This window comes from Bidens hawaiensis, unplaced genomic scaffold (assembly GCF_021521415.1).
Source record: "Bidens hawaiensis isolate Kalapana, Puna unplaced genomic scaffold, B.hawaiensis_p1.1 tig00029296_1, whole genome shotgun sequence".
Taxonomy (NCBI): domain Eukaryota; kingdom Viridiplantae; phylum Streptophyta; class Magnoliopsida; order Asterales; family Asteraceae; genus Bidens; species Bidens hawaiensis.
The window spans coordinates 189,991-209,132 of NW_027494831.1; the positions used below are offsets into that span (position 1 = coordinate 189,991).

General features: G+C 34.1%; 1 pseudogene; it reads left to right on the top strand.

The window, feature by feature from the left end:
* The first annotated feature begins 1,679 nt into the window (after positions 1 to 1,679).
* LOC143578564 (F-box/FBD/LRR-repeat protein At1g13570-like) lies at positions 1,680 to 18,151 on the top strand (annotated as a pseudogene).
* Positions 18,152 to 19,142: the final 991 nt, after the last annotated feature.

A 19,142-nucleotide genomic window follows, 5' to 3' on the forward strand; every position in this document is an offset into this window, starting at 1 on the left:
GAAAACCGGAACAGGTTCCATACCCGGAACCTGGTTTTTCCAATACCCGAAACTTGGTTTTTCAAATACCCGAAATAACCTGAAAAATAGATGAAAAATACCTGAAAATACTCCTAAAATTGTAACCCTTTAAAAAAAATCCAATCTTTACCCGAAAAACCCCGGAAAAAAACCCAAAAAAAAACCAAAACGTAGGGTTTTTCAATACCCGGAAATAGGGTATTCAAATACCCGATTTTAGAATACCCGGTTCTATACTTGACCCAAACCCGATGCATAGGGTACGGTGTTTAGAGACAATACCTGGACCCGAACCCGACTTGGGTATTACAAATATCCGATTTTTCAATATCCGGTCATATCCGAACCCGGTTCCATACCCGAATCCGGGTATTTGAAAAACCCGATTTGTGCACCTCTATGTACAAGTGAGGATCCAATCTGCTTAGGTTATCTCAAAACCAGACATTTAGTTTGACCGGTCAGTTTGCTAGCGGTGCGGTTAGAGTATGGGCATTGGCATTGGCATCTACCTTACCAAAATAAATGATGGAAGGATTTACATGATATTAACAAACTCATTCGAGCCTTAATTCAAGGTATAATAAGTGGCCTGATCACACGGCTACAAAAAGCGCATTAGTTCACGTATATAACCCTGTTTTAAGAAGAAAATGGGTAATAAGTGTGTGTTTTGGGTGTTTTCAAGAAAGAGAACGCTGATCGGTATTGTTTTATGTATACTTTATTGCAAATTATTTATTTGTTAAACGAACGAATAGTACTACCAAAGGTAATGGTTTTCAATTTTAAAGTATGTGGGTTGAAATGTTAATACGAGTTAAAAACTCTTAAAATACCTATTTTTCAAATACGAGTTAAAAACGAATATACTATCTTTGTATAGTTGACCAAAACCGGATTTTTCAAATACCCGATCTATACCTGAAATTACCAGAAAAATACTTGAATAGTACCCCGAAAATACCTCTAAAAGGTGCAACCTCTTAAAAATTCCGATCTATACCAGGAAAAAAAATCCCAAAAAAACCCAAAAGTAGGGTATTCAAATACCCGATTTTTGAATACCTAGCTCTATACCCTACCCGAACCCGATGCATAGGGTTTGGTTTTTAGAGACTATACCCAGACCCGAACCTGACCCGGGCATCGCCAATAACCGATTTTCCAATACCCAGTCATACCCGAACCCGGTTCTATACCCGGAACCGGGTATTTGAAAAACCCGATTTATGCACCTCTAGCTAAATTAGTATTTAATAACCTAATCATAACTAACCAAATTAAAACAACCGAATTGGACAATTATATAAACCAGTTAATCCTGTCTTTTAACCAAACCATAACTTGGATTGCATATTTGCATGCCTTAATATTATTATAATATTATTACACACTATGAGAAAACTAGGCCCGGTTAATATAAGCCCAAAAGGAAACCATGGCCCATTAATCATTCAACCAAAACCTTTATAAACAGAAAATCAAAATTAACCTAATAATTAAACCCACGCGCCAGCCAGAAAGTAACAATTCTGATCGGAAGGTTAAGGTACTTTCAACTTTCATGGTTATAATTAATACGTAACATATATTTGGGTATGTTTTTCTATATATTCAATCTATTTGTTTTCTTAGAATAATGGAGTTGATTTATCATGCCGGATAACGTGATAACTAATATTCTGGATCGATTGTCTTTACGGGATGCAGTGAAGACTAGCGTCTTGTCAAGAAACTGGAGGTTTAAATGGACTAAGCTTAGCCAACTCGTATTTGATGAGGTCTTCTTTGAGAATTTATCAAAAGAAGAAAGCGATAAAAATAATTGTGGGGAAATTATAAGCATGCTTCTTCTTCATCATAGAGGTGCCATTACAGCGTTTGTCCTCTCGATAGACTATGACTCTTATGCTGATGTTGATGTTGAAGATGAAGATATCAATCACTGGATTCTGTTCTTGGCTAGTAAAGGAGTTCAGGACTTCACTCTTGAGCGTTATAATAAAACACCGTTGAACCTCCCTTCCCATTTTTTCTCATGTTTAGAGTTGAAACATTTGAAACTTCATAATTGTTGTTTCAGTCCTCCACCTAATTTTCGTGGTTTTCCAAATCTATTGAGCTTAGAGTTGGATGGGTATAACATTGAACTTAGTGGGGAGGGTATACTCGGTGTCCCTCACTTGAGATTTTGAAACTGGATTGTAGTTGTTCTACAACCAAAGTCAAAGTAGATGAGATTGCAAAACTTGAAAATCTGAAAGTATTGCATTTGTCAATGAGTAATCTTCCCAATAGGGAAATTACAAGTTCGAGTACAATCTTTGAGCTTCTAGGTTCCCTTCCGAAACTTCAAGTGCTTGAGTTGAACTTCGTAGGCTGCATGGTACGTAATTAATACCAAATTGTGTCTTTGAAGTTTAATTTACGAAAACATAGTATCCTTCGAAGTAACTACAGGCAAAATCCGTAAAATCACAAATAAACTGAAAATCGCCAGGGACCGACAAAAAAGCTATGCCGATGTTCGTAGAAAACTGTTATCCTTCGAAGTATGTGACAAAGTATTTTTGAAAGTATCCCCTTGGAAAGGTGTCATTTGATTTTGTAAAACCAGTAAATAGCTCCACGATATATTGGATCGTATGAAGTTATTTCTAAAATCGGTCCTGTAGCCTACCGCCTAAAGTTACCTTTGGAGTTAAGTTCTACTCACGATGTCTTCCACATTTCGAACCTGAAAAAGTGTCTCACTGACGAAACCGAAATCGTGCCATTAAAAGACTTGAACATAAACGAAAAACTAAACTTCGTAGAGGAACCAATGGAAATACTAGAGGGGAAGATCAAACAATTAAGACACAACAAAATTTCTCTTGTCAAGGTTCAGTGGAATTCAGAACGGGGATCCGAATTCACGTGGGAACGAAAATGGGAATTTAAAAAGAAATACCCGCACTTGTTTCCAAACAAAAGCAAAGTTGAATAATCAAATTTCGGGGACGAAATTTCTAACGGGGGGAGAATGTGACAATTGGGACAAAACCAAGTACTCCCTAATATACAGTTACCGAATTAACAATTAAACGCGTGTTACGTAACGATCAAACAAATAACCGAACATGTTTGGTTATGATCCAGGTATCCCGGGGGCATCTATAAGTGATATACGTTTAATATAAGCTAACATATTAGTATTATGACCTTAGTTCGATAGCAAACCAGTTAAACGAAAACGTACTCGTTTAACTACCAGCTATGGATTTAAACACGAACGAGAGTTACGAAACAAGCATTATATCATCCGTTAAGCCGAAAAAGATTTAAAAAACACTTGGTGGGAATGTTTAAGCAATCCATGAAAATATTTTCGATTTTTACAACCAAAGAGTATGTCTTTATAAATTTATACAAAAATAGCCGAAAAACACTCATTTTCGCGCTGTTTGTCGTACCCGATATATTTTTCGTGCCAAAAACCGAACCCAGAATAAAATTGGGGTCGGGATTTAACTTCCGGGCATGCAAAATGAGGCATGTGGAACAAAAGAGGCCCATGGGCCCTTTTTTTTACTTGCGGCCGCAAGGGGTTCCCCCCCCCCCCCAATGTTTCCTTTTTAATATATATATTATATATAAGATATTTTACACATGAAAATAATCAAAAGTCTGGAAAATCTTTCTTTGTTCTTCAGCCAAACTTCAAAACCCTAAGGTATTTTTATTATTTACATAATTTTTAACTTGTTTTAATTAGGTTTAATATCATATAAACATAATTTAATTACTAAAAAATCATTCCTAACCATGAAAAAATCATAAAAATGGTCCAAAAACATGTTTTGATCATACAAATGGTTAGGAATCAGAATCATACTCTTTTTTGGCCATAAACATGTTTTGATCATACAAATGGTTAGGAATCATAATTTAAACGGCGTTTTTACGGTTCAAAAGTTCGGTTTAATACCCTAGCCGAAACCCTAAGTTAAGAGGCTTCCATGTTGATGAAACTTGATTTTTTGTGATATAGGACATGTACCTAGCTTGCATAGAAGCACAAGAGCCTGAAAACTTTATTAGAGGAGTGAAAACGAACCAAAACCGTTAAGGTAATACAGAATCACTCGATTACGGGCCGTTTAGGTTAAGGTTGTGATGTGCATATTTTTAGGTCATGAAATTTTTCAGGGACATCAGGGACCATATCATTGATTCCCTATTCAAATTTGGTAATTTTTCAACCATCCGAGAATATTTGGCGAATTTATTACCGATTTGGGGCGTTTATTTGATAAAAATAGTTAAAATGCTTGAATCATTATGAAAATTTGTGGGGAACTCATATCTAGTATATTAAGGTCAAATATGAAATTTTGGGTCATTTGGAAAAGCCTAAGTAGCTTTTGTGCATTCACGTTTATTTGAATTTTCGTAGTCGTTTTTTGCTCAAAAAGGACAATTGGCAAGGTTGTTAGATTTTGAAAGTTTTCCAGGTTGTTTTGGGATGTATTCTGGCCACTCAAGAATTTTTGCGGATTTTTCAGAGATCATTTGGTGTAAACGAACGATTTTTGGGTTAAATATAGCACATAAAATGAATTTTTATAAATTAATAAATCAGTAAATAATTCCAGAAATATTTTTATAAAAATTTAAATATTTTAATTGATAAGTGGCTGAATTTTCATAATTTAATGATAAACGAATTATTAATTATGCTAATTTAAAGATTAAACAAATTCAATTCTGATAAAAACCGACAAGTTCGTGATTAATGAACCTGTGGGAATATCAGAACATCAAGAGTGATCATAAATTATATTTTTGGATTTGTTAAGTAAAAACGAAATTTTTATGAGAAATCCGGACAATTTGAATAGATTGTGTGCGTTTTTTTGCAAAAAGAAACTGAATAAACGGAAACGAGCCCCGTAGCGAATTCAGACCCTTAAATTGTGATATTTCTTTATAACTTAATCATTTTATTGACCAACACGTTTACCCAAGCTTACATCCCCATAATTATTTTCTAAACGTATAAACGAACAATTTGGCCTAGCTGGTGAAACGAGGAAACTGATCAAAGTTCGATTTTGAGTATTAGACATTGAGCAACATCACAATCTAAGCCTATTAACACTTTTTGGGCGTGACAGCTATACCCAGATTAGATATACAGCCCAGTTTAATATTGAGATTATAATAATATTAAAATATTAATATTATTATAATATTAATTATAGGGACTAGTGATAACAAGTCAAGCGAACTACGAGCTGACGCACTACTGTATACCGACTAAACCGTGAGTTTCATGACTCCACTTTCTGAATGGCTTTACAAACTTTTGGAGTAAAAAGCATGTTTTCTAATATCTATATACATATCTGAAACGTATGATATGTGAATTATCTAAGTGCTAAAACATGAAAGTCCCCACTAACACAATGATTAACTACGAGCCGGTGGCTTGTGAACAATACTATTGGTTTGACAAACTCAGGTGGGGCCAACACGGTTTGCTGAGACATTATCCCGTTTGCACATGTCTATAATTATACAAACTAGCTATGTAGTGTTAGACATGGCTACTTTGGGCATAATGTTGGCGGAAGGGGATCCACAGTGGTTGATTGCGCGTGGGAAATGGAGGCACGCAGCACGTACAAACAGTCCAGGCTTCACTGTAGCTTGACATAATTACATCACATATACATATACATGCATACATACTTACATGCGTATATACAAATTATGACTTGTGATTGCATATACTTGTTTTCTTGAAACTCGTGAAACTCACCAACTTGTGTAGTTGACCCATTTTAAACGTGATTTTCAGGTGTGGTACCGAAGTTGGAAAATCCTTGGTGTTGTGCTACCTGTTACTGAATGTGGTCGATGCTGTGTGAATAGACGCAAAGGTATTAGTACGAATAGAATAGTTTAACGAACAGACTTGTTGTAACATCTAGTTTGTAAACAAAGTTAGACCAATGTAACATATTGTAAATTAATTTGTAATGTTTCTTTATAACAATGTGGTTGATATCAGACGTGGCTGTTACATTCCCGTTTTACGCTTCCGCATTGTGCTAGTCGGGGTTATTTTTCCGAAACAGGTCAAATTTGGTGACATTGTTTTTATTTACTTTTTATTAATGTTTTTTTATGTAATATGTATGTTCAGGTACACACCTACGTGCTATCAAAAGTCTAAAGGTGCTTACTTAATAGTTAATATTTATTAAATTTTTTTCAAATTTATTTTGAAGGGAAAATGAGCCAATGTTATCTGATCCTTGGTTTAGGAAAAAATGAAGGTAATTTTGAGGTGGTACATGTTAAAATATGAAGGTGATTTAGTGGTAAAATAAAGATTTGCAGCTTAAAGATTTGAGCTCAAATGAGTGTCGAACATCTTTTTTACAGCCCAACGCGCGATTGAGAACAAAGTGAGAAACCTCTACTTAGGGTGAGTGCACCTATGAAAATGTCGATCTAAACAAAATCATTGATTAATGAACATTGATCTCATGTATGAGATAGAGTTGTCGTCTGGTACGATGCTGCCACCTGCCAAAAATATGGATAGCAATGAGAGCCGAACCCGATGGGAAAACCCGAAACCCGATATAAATGGGATGGGTAATACCCGACCCATTAGGGTTTGGGATTAGTTTCAAAATTTTTCGTGGGTTTGGGATTTGCAATATACCCGATTACCCGATAGCATTAACCCATTTACCCGATTATATACCCGATGTACCCGACATAACTTTTTCTATATTTATATATAGTATACTTTAAATATTTTAAATATATTATTTGTTGAAACTTGTTATAGCAATTATTTGAGACATTTAATTTATGGTAATCATTATTTGTAATCGATTAGTTATATTTTGTCAAAATTCGATAGAAACCCGATGGGTTTTGGGCCGGGTATACCCAATGGGTATTTTGACAAAACCCGATTAGAAACCTGAAACCCAACGGGAAAACCCGACGGGTAATTACCCGATTAAAACCCGACGGGTTTGGGACAAGCTTTCATAATCGGGTACGGGTTTGGGAATGGCTAAACCCGACCCAAACCCGACCATTGTCATCTCTAGCCAAAAACAAGTTCTATATTGAATGAAACTAAAACTTTTAAAATTTTTTATCATTAAAATATTTGGCTTCTTGTCCCAGATTGACTTATATATTAATTTGTGAGTGCAATGTTTTTGTCAGCGTACTTGGTGTTTCTGACTATTTTTGGCAGCTTCTTTTGACCCAGTCCCCTGTAAATGTTCCACCTTGTAGTTCGTTTTAGGATATTGTCATCTTACAATTCTAATAAAAGAAAATGTTACTGCTTATGTGTCAAGCCCACATTTCATCTAATTTCTAATCTCTCATCTCATTCATTCTAGCTATTCATGGGTCATGGGTCAAAACCATTTTGTCAAATGGGTTACAATATAGTGTGGATTATATTCATTATTGAATCAAGTGTCATTTTCATACCTAAGGTTTGACTAACTACACAATTTTAGTATATTTTTTTAAATTTCTTGCAAATCAACACATGGTGTTTTCAAAATCATGTTATTTTAGTACTTTTCATTAGCCCTATTTATTTTTTCCATTAAGTCTACATTAAATTAATTCACAAGTATTTTAAGAATCACAACTAAAATAACAGACCTTATTTATCTCTATTATTTGACAAAACCCGTGTAATACACGGGTTCAAAAGCTAGTGAGCTTAATATAAAATATACCCATTCAAAAACTTAAGATCTCATATTTACCCCTTTTATTAAATAAAATTTTTAGTATGGCCATTATACCCTTGTCTTTTGAAGATCAATGGCGGGAAGCCCGTTTCAAAGGAACCAATTGCTATGTCACCAAGCGTTAACAAGTAAACCCAAGAAACCATTTACTTTTAAGTCTGCTTATATTTTCGAGAACATACTTCAAAGTTAGAGGCGTGCTGGTTGATGTGTAAAAATTGGGTCTCATTTGGTTGACGCAAAACACTTTCTTTCGATAGTTTTATAAAACATTTTATGCATATTAAGTGTGCCAAATATGCTTGCAAAATTACTACGGTTTCACAACTAATCCAATAATTTGAATAATGTTGGCTTTCAACGACTTTCAACCAATTTGACTTGTTTGTTTTAAGATAGAAATTGACTTTCATTTTGGTTTTATTTATGCAGCGGGGTACGAGTCTGGATCAGCATGTGGTGTTGTCTTTGTTGGAACAAACACCGACATAACCGCAGGGGGAAGGGTGGATTAGAGATGGAACATGGGTGGATTGAGTTGGGTATCGGGTTAAACAAGCTATCTTTTATGTGTGTTAGAAACACGCTTTCTCCTAAATATTTAAACTTTAATAATAATCGTGTCAAATATGATTACATCAATTGTATTGTTTTTTTTAACATAATGGTTCATAAGGTTTTTATGCATTTAAAGTACACTAAATCTTCATTAGCATTCTAAATTGTTTTATTCACAAAGTTGCATCACACTGGGTTGTGTTCAACGGTTTTAAAACGGGACCACACTGGCCAGTCCGACCAGTTGAACCAGGACTCAGAGGCAGAGGCAGTCCGGTATATTATCTTTACAACATTTCTAAATTAACTAGCCGGTTAAAGGCAGTTTCCGAATGAACTGGTGAACCGCCTTGCTTAGTTAAACCAGTGGATTCATGTTTTTTTAGGATTTGCAGAGGTGTAAAGAGACCTTGATTTATAAGTTTGAGCGTATTTCAATAGGGGATTGGATCATTAGCACTTTTCATTTGTTTAATCCAAATTGGTGTTTTTACTACTTCTCATTTGTTTAATCACTTTTAAAAATACTTTTGATCATGGATTGATTAAAGTTTGATCATGGCGTTATCATGGATACTTTCATAATTTCTTGATTGGACTTTAATCAAACTCATTGTATGTTACACGTTATGCTAGCATGCGATCTTTTAATACAATATGCACAGTTTGACGAATTCATAATTATATCCATACGTAGAAATACAAACTAGGCTAAATATTGTCTAACAATACTATATGGAAAAAACATATGGTGTAATAGTTACTTAATTACTGTGTTTAATGTGATATATTGTTGCATGTCTAACAACAATTTTGTACACAGGACTAAGGGAATGGTTTGAGCACAACATTAGTGTTGATGTTCCTGCTATAACCAGGATATCTACATAGGTATCTTTCCAAAAGATTTTGGTTAAATTGCTCTTTGTAGTTTGGCCACATAAAAGTCGTTAACTCAAACTTATCAAATCAGTTTTAATGGGTCAACCATAGGTACTTGTTTGATGATTGCAACATATTTAGGTTTCATTTTACAAGATTGAAGAGATGGGAATGACTAACCGAGCTAAGATTCGAGCCATGAGTCAAAATGGAAAAATTTTTATACGCATCATAGTTGGGTTGGCCCGAGACAAGAACACCTTTGTACTTTGAATCATCATTTGTGCATTTCCGTGTCAACCACCTCAGTTACGTTCGTTGATTTTAAAATAAAAGCTTAAATACACAATTGTGTTTAATTTATTTTGTCCTAATGAATGTAATCGTGTGTATCTATGCATTTCCGCGTCAACTACCTCAGCCACAAATTGTAAACTGCATCGAATATAAATTTAAATGTGGCAAATGTAGATATCATATCTAACTACCGAATTCCCTTACGTCCCCACCGCAACGTGCGGGCCCTCCAACTAGTATATTATTATGCGTAAACTTTATTATACACATACATGTACAAAGTCACTTAACTCAACCCACCGGCCACCTCCGTTAATCTTCCGACCACCGCCACCATCTCCAGCCGCCGCCTCTGTCTCCTGTCAATACCCTCTCTCTCTCTCTCTACTAATCTTTTTTCACAAAACTCTCTAATCAGGGGCTGTGGGATTTTATTTAGATTAATCGCAGCGGAAATAGGTGATTTGGGTCGTAATTGAAGATTTTGGTGGTGTTAACGGTGGGTCAATCAAAGATTTTACATGTGTTTTCAATCGAAGAGGACGGTGGTGGTTAACGATCTGAGTAAGGAAGGGGGAGAAGTGGGTGCCGGTGGCGAGGTTGCGTGGTGTTGGTTCTGCGATGATGGTGGCTGTGGCTGTAATGGTGTGGATGGAGGGTAGTGACCGGAGATGGCGGCGATGGTCGGAAGATTAACGGAGGTGTGGTTGTGATGGAGATTCTCCACTATAATAATATGAATATATATTATAGGGTTACGTTAAAATAAGAAATTTGATTTTCCTAAGAAGGCTATAAAGAAGGGTATTTTAGTCTAACACATTAATATCAAAATCCACTTACGCTAATTTCAAAAACCCACTTACATCTTCACTCATCTCCTACAACCACCACCACTCCATCGCCCAGCGCCACCACAACCGTCACCCACCGCCACCACCTCGCCTGAAAAGTCTATGAAAATTTCGTCCGAAAATGTCACCGGAAAAGTCGTAGGAAAGTCACTGGAAAACGGTCTTCGAGAAATTTTGCCGGAAAAATCGCCGGAAAATTCACCGAAAAGTCGCCAAAAGAAAGTCACCGGAAAACAGCCGCCGAAAAAAACACAATGGAAAACATTATGAAAAACATAATGTAAAAAACACAATAGAAAAAAACACTATAAAAAAACACAATAAAAAATACAATTGTATGACATAATGGAAAAAATACTATGAAAAAAAATACAATGAAAAATACTATTGTAAAACACAATTTTGGTAAAACACAATTTGTAAAAAACCCACTAATTTTTTTTTAATTTTTATATAACAATATGGTACTCATATAAAAGATAAAAAGACACTTATTATTATTGTGAATTTATTTTTCAATAAAAGCGTCGTAAAAAAAGTTCTGAACTTTTAAAATAATGGGAAAATTTGGCATGTGTTTTGAATGTGGAGAGAGAAAGTTAACAAATGTGTTATTCCTTTTATACCCTTTCTCTTATTTTCGCACTTGATTTCCCTCTAAACTAATCTAACCCTTCATGTTCAAAATCAATAAACAAGATTACTTCTTATCCTTCCTACAAAAACTATACTTCCTATTATAGTCTAACCCATTTATTATATATCTATATCTATATTATATACTATATAAATATAATCAAATAATATACTTTAAAAGTAAGTAATTTTATTATAATTTATTTAAATGCCACGTAACACGCCATGCCATATAAAAATCCTAATCATTGTCACATGATTGCCATGTCACACGTCACATAAGAAAAAAAACAAACGAAGTTAACTCTCTGTTAGATCGTGATTATCATTAGTAACAAAACTGAAAGTTAGGATTGCTACTAGTTAGATTGTTAGTGGGGATTATTATTGGCCAATAGTCAATAGTTTGGATTATTATGATCTAATTTTCCTTTTTAATATTATGTTAGATTACTCAACGTTGTGTTATATTTAACTCGGTATTGTGTTTGATTTTGCGATGTATTGTGTCTTTTTTTACTTATCAGTGTGTTTTTTTCTTGACGTTATGTCTTTTTCGTCATTTTTTTAACGAGAAAGACGTTGGAAACACTTTAGTTTTTTTACTTTTTTCATTTTTTATTTATATTGTGAGTTATGATTTTTTTTTCTTGAATTTTTGGGGATTTTTTTAGACCACAAATCCTTCTCGTACTGTTTATTTTTGTCTTTCTTTGTATTTTAATATCTTCCGAAATTTGATTTATTAGAATTGTGGTATGTATCTTTGATTAAATTGTGTTTAGGAGATTGTGCTCATTTAAATGAGAGATGTAAACCATGAAAGGCTAAGACATTATGTTTTCATATTTTATCTGTTTGTGTCCTTTTAGCTAATGATGTTAGATTTTCCGGTTAAGTTGAAACATTTAGCCAATGCTAAATAAAAGTGTTATACAATAATAATAATAAGGGGGTGTTTGGGACTGCTTATTTTCATTAACTTATAACTTATTAACTTTTTAAAAAGTGATAAGGTGTTTGGGATTGTTTTTTTTGTGTGAGACAATGATTAATAAGTTACACTTTTGTAATTTAATAACTTATTGAAAAGTGGAAAAAAGGTAAAATAAGGATCTCCCACTTGTGGCCTAGAGGTAGTGTAACACCCTGGCTTAAGCGGAAACGCCCGAGTGTGACGTAGCGGTAGTGTAACACCCTGGCTTAAGCGAAAACGCCCAAGTGTGACGTACAGATTGTTCAAACACACGTGACACTATTTGATGGCCATAATAACATTAATTCATTTCAAGCAATATGTAACACAAGTTCGAATGTAACAATAAACATCCAAATCAAAATCGCAATCTTAATAATAGTTTGTTTATTTGAATAACCTAGAAACTAAATGTCTTCCAATACTTCATCATCTAATCACTGTACCTGTAACATGTGTATAAAATACGGTCATCTATTGTAACACCCCGATCTTGGGCGTAATATGCCGTGGCAGAATATGTTGGGGCGGTACGCACAGATTGCTCACAAGCTCATTACACTATTAATGTGACAAATATAATTACTTAATTACATTAAATCATAAGTACACAATTTGGCATTAATCAAATAACAATACAATAACTTTGAATTTAATTATGATATGTTTCTAATAACCTAATGGTCCAACTATCTAATCTTCAATCCTCAAATTAAACTTCAACCTGCAGCACGTTTAAAATAATATAGTTTGTCAACAATAATGTTGGTGATAATTCATAAAGTTTAGCATATGTATATATACGAAAAGTGTAAAATTTCACAAGTCAAGATGTATCATCTCAATCATAAAGCAAAGAAAAGTAGATACATGATATTCCCGTTCGCCTGACATAAGTCAAATCTACTAAGGAACCCCCGTTCGCTGAGCTACATAGAGTATAGAATAATGATAATGATACCGCCATTTAAAAATGGACGGCGCAGGTACGTCCCGTCGGACCCTCCCACTATGAGTATGTGTATGATACCGCCATTAACAAATGGACGGCGCAGATACGTCCCGTTGGACCCTCCCACTATGAGTATGAGTCTCTACCAACAAAAACAGTACACAACTAGCACATAATCACATAGTTTACAAGCAATATGATACAAAACAAATACATACAAGGCACGCATGTGAATTTTAGTTTGACACAAGAAAACCAAGTTTGGACGTGCTACACCCCAAAACGTGTAAAAGTAAAAAAAGGGATTATGAAAATTCACTTGTTAAAGTAAGCGAGTGAAGCGAAGTAAGCGTTTAAGCGAGCTAAACAGGACAAGTTCGGTTTGACAAACGGTCCTACGAAATAAATTTTAGATTCAAAATAACGGACATGAAATAAATATCAAAGGCGGCAATAGGTTTTGTTCAAAGTTTGGATTTTTAGAGTTTATATCGAAAAATATATTTTTCCCTCTATAATTGATTTAGTAATGTTTTTGACTTAAAAATACCCAAGTTGGTAAAATTTGTTAAGAATTTAGGTTGCGATATTTGTTAATCAATTTTTAGGAGTTCGGCCGTTCAAGAAAGTTAGAAAGGCCTAAAGAGTAAGAAAACGATTTAAGTGAGTGGTTCATTTTTAGTCGGACCCGAATCCGTTTTTATGTCCGGTTCATTTCCGTCATGGTAAAAATATTATTCATTGGTTAGAAATTTAGTAGTTTATGTTTCAAAATTTATATGTAGAAAAATAACCAAACTTTGTTCAAAATAAACATAAGCGAGTTGAGTTCGTTTTTAATCGGACGAATGCCGTTAGAAATATTTTTAATATAGCATAATATCCAAAACAAACTAAACTCGCAAAAAAATCAGCATACTAACCCGAGGAGTGAACACAAGACAAAAAGAATAAACTTGAACTTGGGCGGTTTGACTTTCCTTGGTCAAACTTGTACTTTGCACAAATTAGAGAGCTAGAACATAATTGGGAGTGAAATGGGTTGTGATGCAAGATTTGTAGAAGTAGAGGCTAGTATATATAGGTCAAGAATCGTTAAAAACAAGGTCAAAACGAATTAAATTGATGGTTAGTCATAAGGCTAGTCTTACGGAGAAAATCATGGAATTGAATCAATTGAATGAGTCAAATGATGAATTGATGATGGAGACATGTTTAAGTTCATGAATTATCTTCAAAAAGAGTCAAAGAAAGAAAGTTTGATTTTTTTTGAGAAGTTTAAATAAATGAACTTTGATAAAATAAATTTTGGGAATAAAATACATGAAAAATAGTTTGCGATGTTCCGTAACATCGTAAACACCATAAATAAAAATTATACGAATAAAATCTTAAACATGAGTTACAAATGACATGAAATTCAATACTTTCATTAATAAATTAATGCCGATAGAATTATATCAAAATTTTGAAACGGGTCGGGTTTTCCGAATTGAAAAGTAACGAATGTTACAGCTATAATTATAGCTTGTGAGATTTCCACAGTTTGATATACTACGTAAAAACCATACAATTCCATGAACTCATAAAATGCGCAAGTAAGGGTTCTTTACACTCGATGCAATGGACCTAAGTGTAAAGAACAAACGAAGGTCCTTTCCAGTTGGGGCTACCAACGTACTCGGATATGAGGTCCCTTTTCCACTCGATACAAATGGACCTAAGTACAAAGGGGGGCGTATGATCATACTTATTGAGGCAACCACTTGAAATCCACGTATATAACAAATAAGCAAGTAAGCACACAAGTCCATGATATGAATTGTAGTTTGTAAGCAAAGTTGTAAATCTTGAAGTTTGATAATAAATACATATGCTACTCCAAAATATGAAAGCGTTTAAAAAGGGGTTGTGAAAACTCACCTTAGAAGTTGAACCGAAAAACTAGGAATAAACGAAAGCGTCAAAGATACCCGAGTAAACGATCCAACCGAACTATAATAAGAATAAATACGAGCTTCAACGACTATACTAACGATGTTATTAGGGTTAAATACTGCGTAAATTTGTTTAGGAATTTATTGATATTTTATTGGTATTGTTACTAATTTAATGCCTTTGAATATAATAATATTATTGCATGTTTTAACGAAAGTTCGGTTAATATTATAATATAAATGATTTAACAAAAAGGTACGAAATTTACACGTTCGAAAGGCTTGAATTTATGTTTACCAATCGAAATTATATTTAATAGTTTAACAAAATAATTTTTAACTAATTATAGTTTTCGTTTAATATTAACAACGATTTTTAATTTACGGTTTACGAAAACGAAGATTTGGTTTTTATGTGTAAAATGGTGAAATATATATTATCTTTAATTTATGAATTTTTTATTTAGTTTACAAAGATTTTTATGATTTTATTTTGAATTTTAAAAGATTAAGAACAATTAAATAATTGATTAAACAATTAATAAAAAATGTATAATTAAATTTTTATTTAGTTTACAAAGATTTTTATGATTTTATTTTGAATTTTAAAAGATTAAGAACAATTAAATAATTGATTAAACAATTAATAAAAAATGTATAGAAAAAAACATATTATGACCCAGGTTTCGAACCCAAGTCCCTGTGATACAAAAGACCCACACTAACCTATTGCTCCAGATATTTCATTCATTATGATCATGTAATTAAACTCTTAAATATATTAGTGGTTTAAAGATTTATTATTATTATTAACAAACAAAAAAAGAAAGGCTTTTAAAAGGTTTACCCGGGTTTCGAACCGGGTCTTGAGTTTAACAAGACACACGCTCAGCCACTGGACCAGTTAAGACATTCATTTTAAACTTGAAAACGATATATATATAGGGTAAGGTTAAAATGAAAACCCACTTGAGTTGTGAAAACCCGCGAAAACCCTATGTAACATCGTTTTTTTTGTTACATGTAATATATGTTGTAACATTTAATACAAAACATCGAAACCTATGTAATATATGTTTTCACAACTCAAGTGAGTTTTCATTTTATACTTAGCCTAAATATATACATATATATATATAAAACAATTTGAAGATCATCTTCTTCATTGAAACCTAGGGTTTCAAAATTAGTTATTTTTGTTATGGCTTTGAAATATTTAGGTTAGGGGTTTTGTTTAGTGATCAAAAACTATTAAAATGCATATATTAATTACCTGAAAGTGTGATGATTTGACCGAGGACCAGTTCGGCGGAAACTGAACTTTAAACCTTAAAATGTTATTAGTTTATAGAGTTTGAGAGTGAAAGAGAGGTGTGAACGAGTTTAGTCTTATGTTAGGGTCCTATTTATAGTTGTAATTGGAGCGTGTTAGCGTTGAACGAGTGTACTCGATTTGGCCGAAATCCGGCAATAGTTACGGGGTTGAATTCGGTCATTAAGATCGCGATTATTCAAATAAATTTGTTGATTAACATTTAAAAAACATGATTAATATAGTTAACATAATTTAATTGGTCAAACAACGGTTTAAATGGCGAGAAAGTGTTTTCCAGCGTCGAGCGACCGGAGGTGGTGCCGGAAAAGGGGGGGGGGGGAGGGTTCGGGGTTGGGTTAATTTAATATTTTACCCTTTAGTCCCTGAAGTTTATAAATATGTTAATTACATAACTAGTCTTTGGATTATTAAATGTTATTAAATTATAGTTAATAGTTATATTTACGTATTTAACCCGTAAGTTCGTTTAATGATAAAGCTCGGGGTTTTGTAAATAAACCAAACATAATAACGATCGAGCGGATATCAAACGTCGGAAGTATTTTATTCATGATAATCAATAATACATCGAAACGACCCAACGGGTCGGGTTAACAAATACAAATACAAGTTGAAATTTGACAAATGTCATAGGTAGGTGGCCTAGATTCTCCAATGAAGACTCAAGTTCGATTCTCACTCATTTCACTTTGGGTGGATAGTGACAATAAATTATTTGAGTGAGGCCTTGTACCAGGGTGGCCCTAGGAAGACGAGTGTGTCCTCTCAGTGGAAGACGAATGGGATGCTGAAGATGAACATATCATTCACTGGATTTCGTTCTTGTCCAGAAAAGAAATTAAGGACCTAACTCTTGAACATTATAATGAAACACCATATAAGTTGCCTACCCATCTTTTCTCTTGTTTAGAGTTGAGGGCTTGAGGCATTTGACACTTCGTGATTGCCGTTTCAATCTGCCACCTACTTTTCATGGTTTTCCAAACCTATTGAGCCTAGAGTTAAGTGGAGAAAAGAGTGAACTTGGGGAGGTTATTACCCGGTGTCCCTTGCTTCAGATTTTGAAACTAGATGATATTTTTTACTCATGCAAAGTAAAACAAGATGAGATTACAAAACTTGAAAATCTGAAAATATTATCTTCGCCATTGTGTAATTTTGACACTATGATGCATACTCATCATAGTTCTAGTACAATCATTGAGCTTCTAGGTTCTCTTCCAAACCTTCAACAGCTTGAGTTGGACTTTCGATGCTGCAAGGTAATAATACTAAATTATGTCTTTGAAGTTTAATTTACAAATTAGCAAGTTTCTTTTGTTTATTATTATTGTTATATTTTAATAATAATATGATAACATTCTTTTCTTGTAGTTGATAGAAGGCGCTGCTAACAAGAGGTTATCGATCGCCTTTCCTTGTCTCGTGGTTCTTAAATTATCGTGCATAGATTTAAGCAATGGTATGAAGTTATCATGTGCTTTTGAATTGATTAGGAGCTGCCCGAATCTGCAGACTCTTAAATTCACAGCAAGTAACAGGGTGTGTATCTTTCTGCTCCTCTTATAATCTCATGTGTAGTTTTGCATCTTAATACTAGTTGGTTATTCTTGCAGAATGCTGATTCACCCTCACAGATAGACTACAGTACGACGGGGCTGTTGCAGCTTCGAAGAGTGAAGTTTGGATGTTTGAAAGGTTCAGAGAATGAATTACGGTTGATAAAGTATTTACTTGCATGTTCCCCTTTCCTAGAAAGGATTGGTATTCATTCGTTCTTACCTTCTAATGATGAGAAGTTGAAGTTTGCTAGTAAGTTGTTGAAGCTGCATCGAGCCTCCCCTGTAGCTGAAATCGATTTCTAATTTTAATGGTGTTGACCTCCTCTTTTAATTCCTCTATGAATTTGCCACCTGAGTAGAAGTGAACATGTGTTTGTGTTAGTCTGGTACGAATTAATGTAACCTCGTTGAAATCGATTCCTACTTTTAACGTCGATTGTTATATAACCAACTATGTGTCCGTTTTCTTTTGTGCCAACTAAGCGTTAGATGAAATTTCTAAATGCCATTACAATAATTTATGTGTTCAATTGTGTGTGTAGTTTCTTCACTTATCCACTAATAATCTTTATGTGGCCTTGGGTAGAGAAGAAAATTAATTGATTAGATTTATATACTCCAATTTGTGTAATTTGTATCCAAATCATAATTTGATCAGCTTAGATTGATATTTATAGTGTATATGTTTATTTGTTTGTGAGTAAAATGCAGGCCCTAAAGTGATTTGCCATTTTGATTTTCTTGTCACTGGAGTGCGTATGTCAATAGCCCTGCTTGCGGTGCGCACATATGATGTATATATGTGTGAACCCTCGGGTGGGCAAAAGTGAAATTGCACTAATTTTGACGTTATTTTACTAATCTCGTGAAAATAACGTTAAAAGTGACGGACGGTTAATCAGGCATCATGTAGTGGCTTTGATAGCCGAAAGACAAGGGTACATGCACCGATCAGCCGGTCCCGATGATTGAGTGCTATGTGCCTTATGTCCAAGGCTTGATGCAAAACTACTATCGAGCCGGGGGTCTCACCGGAAGCAGCCTCTCTATCCTTATGGGGTAGAGGTAAGGCTGTCTACATCTTACCCTCCTCAGACCCTACCATAGCTTTGCTATTGGTGGGATATACTGAGTACGATGATGATGATGATGATGATGATGGAGTGCGTATGTCTCTGTTCGTTATGCTTTGATTTATGTTTGGAGAGAGTAATTTAATGATTTTTACATTTGCTTTTGGTTTTTGGTCCAAATTTGGGTAGACTAATTTACAGGTAAGATTAAAGGGAGACAAAAATGAAAAGTGTGAGAAGGATTTATGACCAACAAAAAACCTTT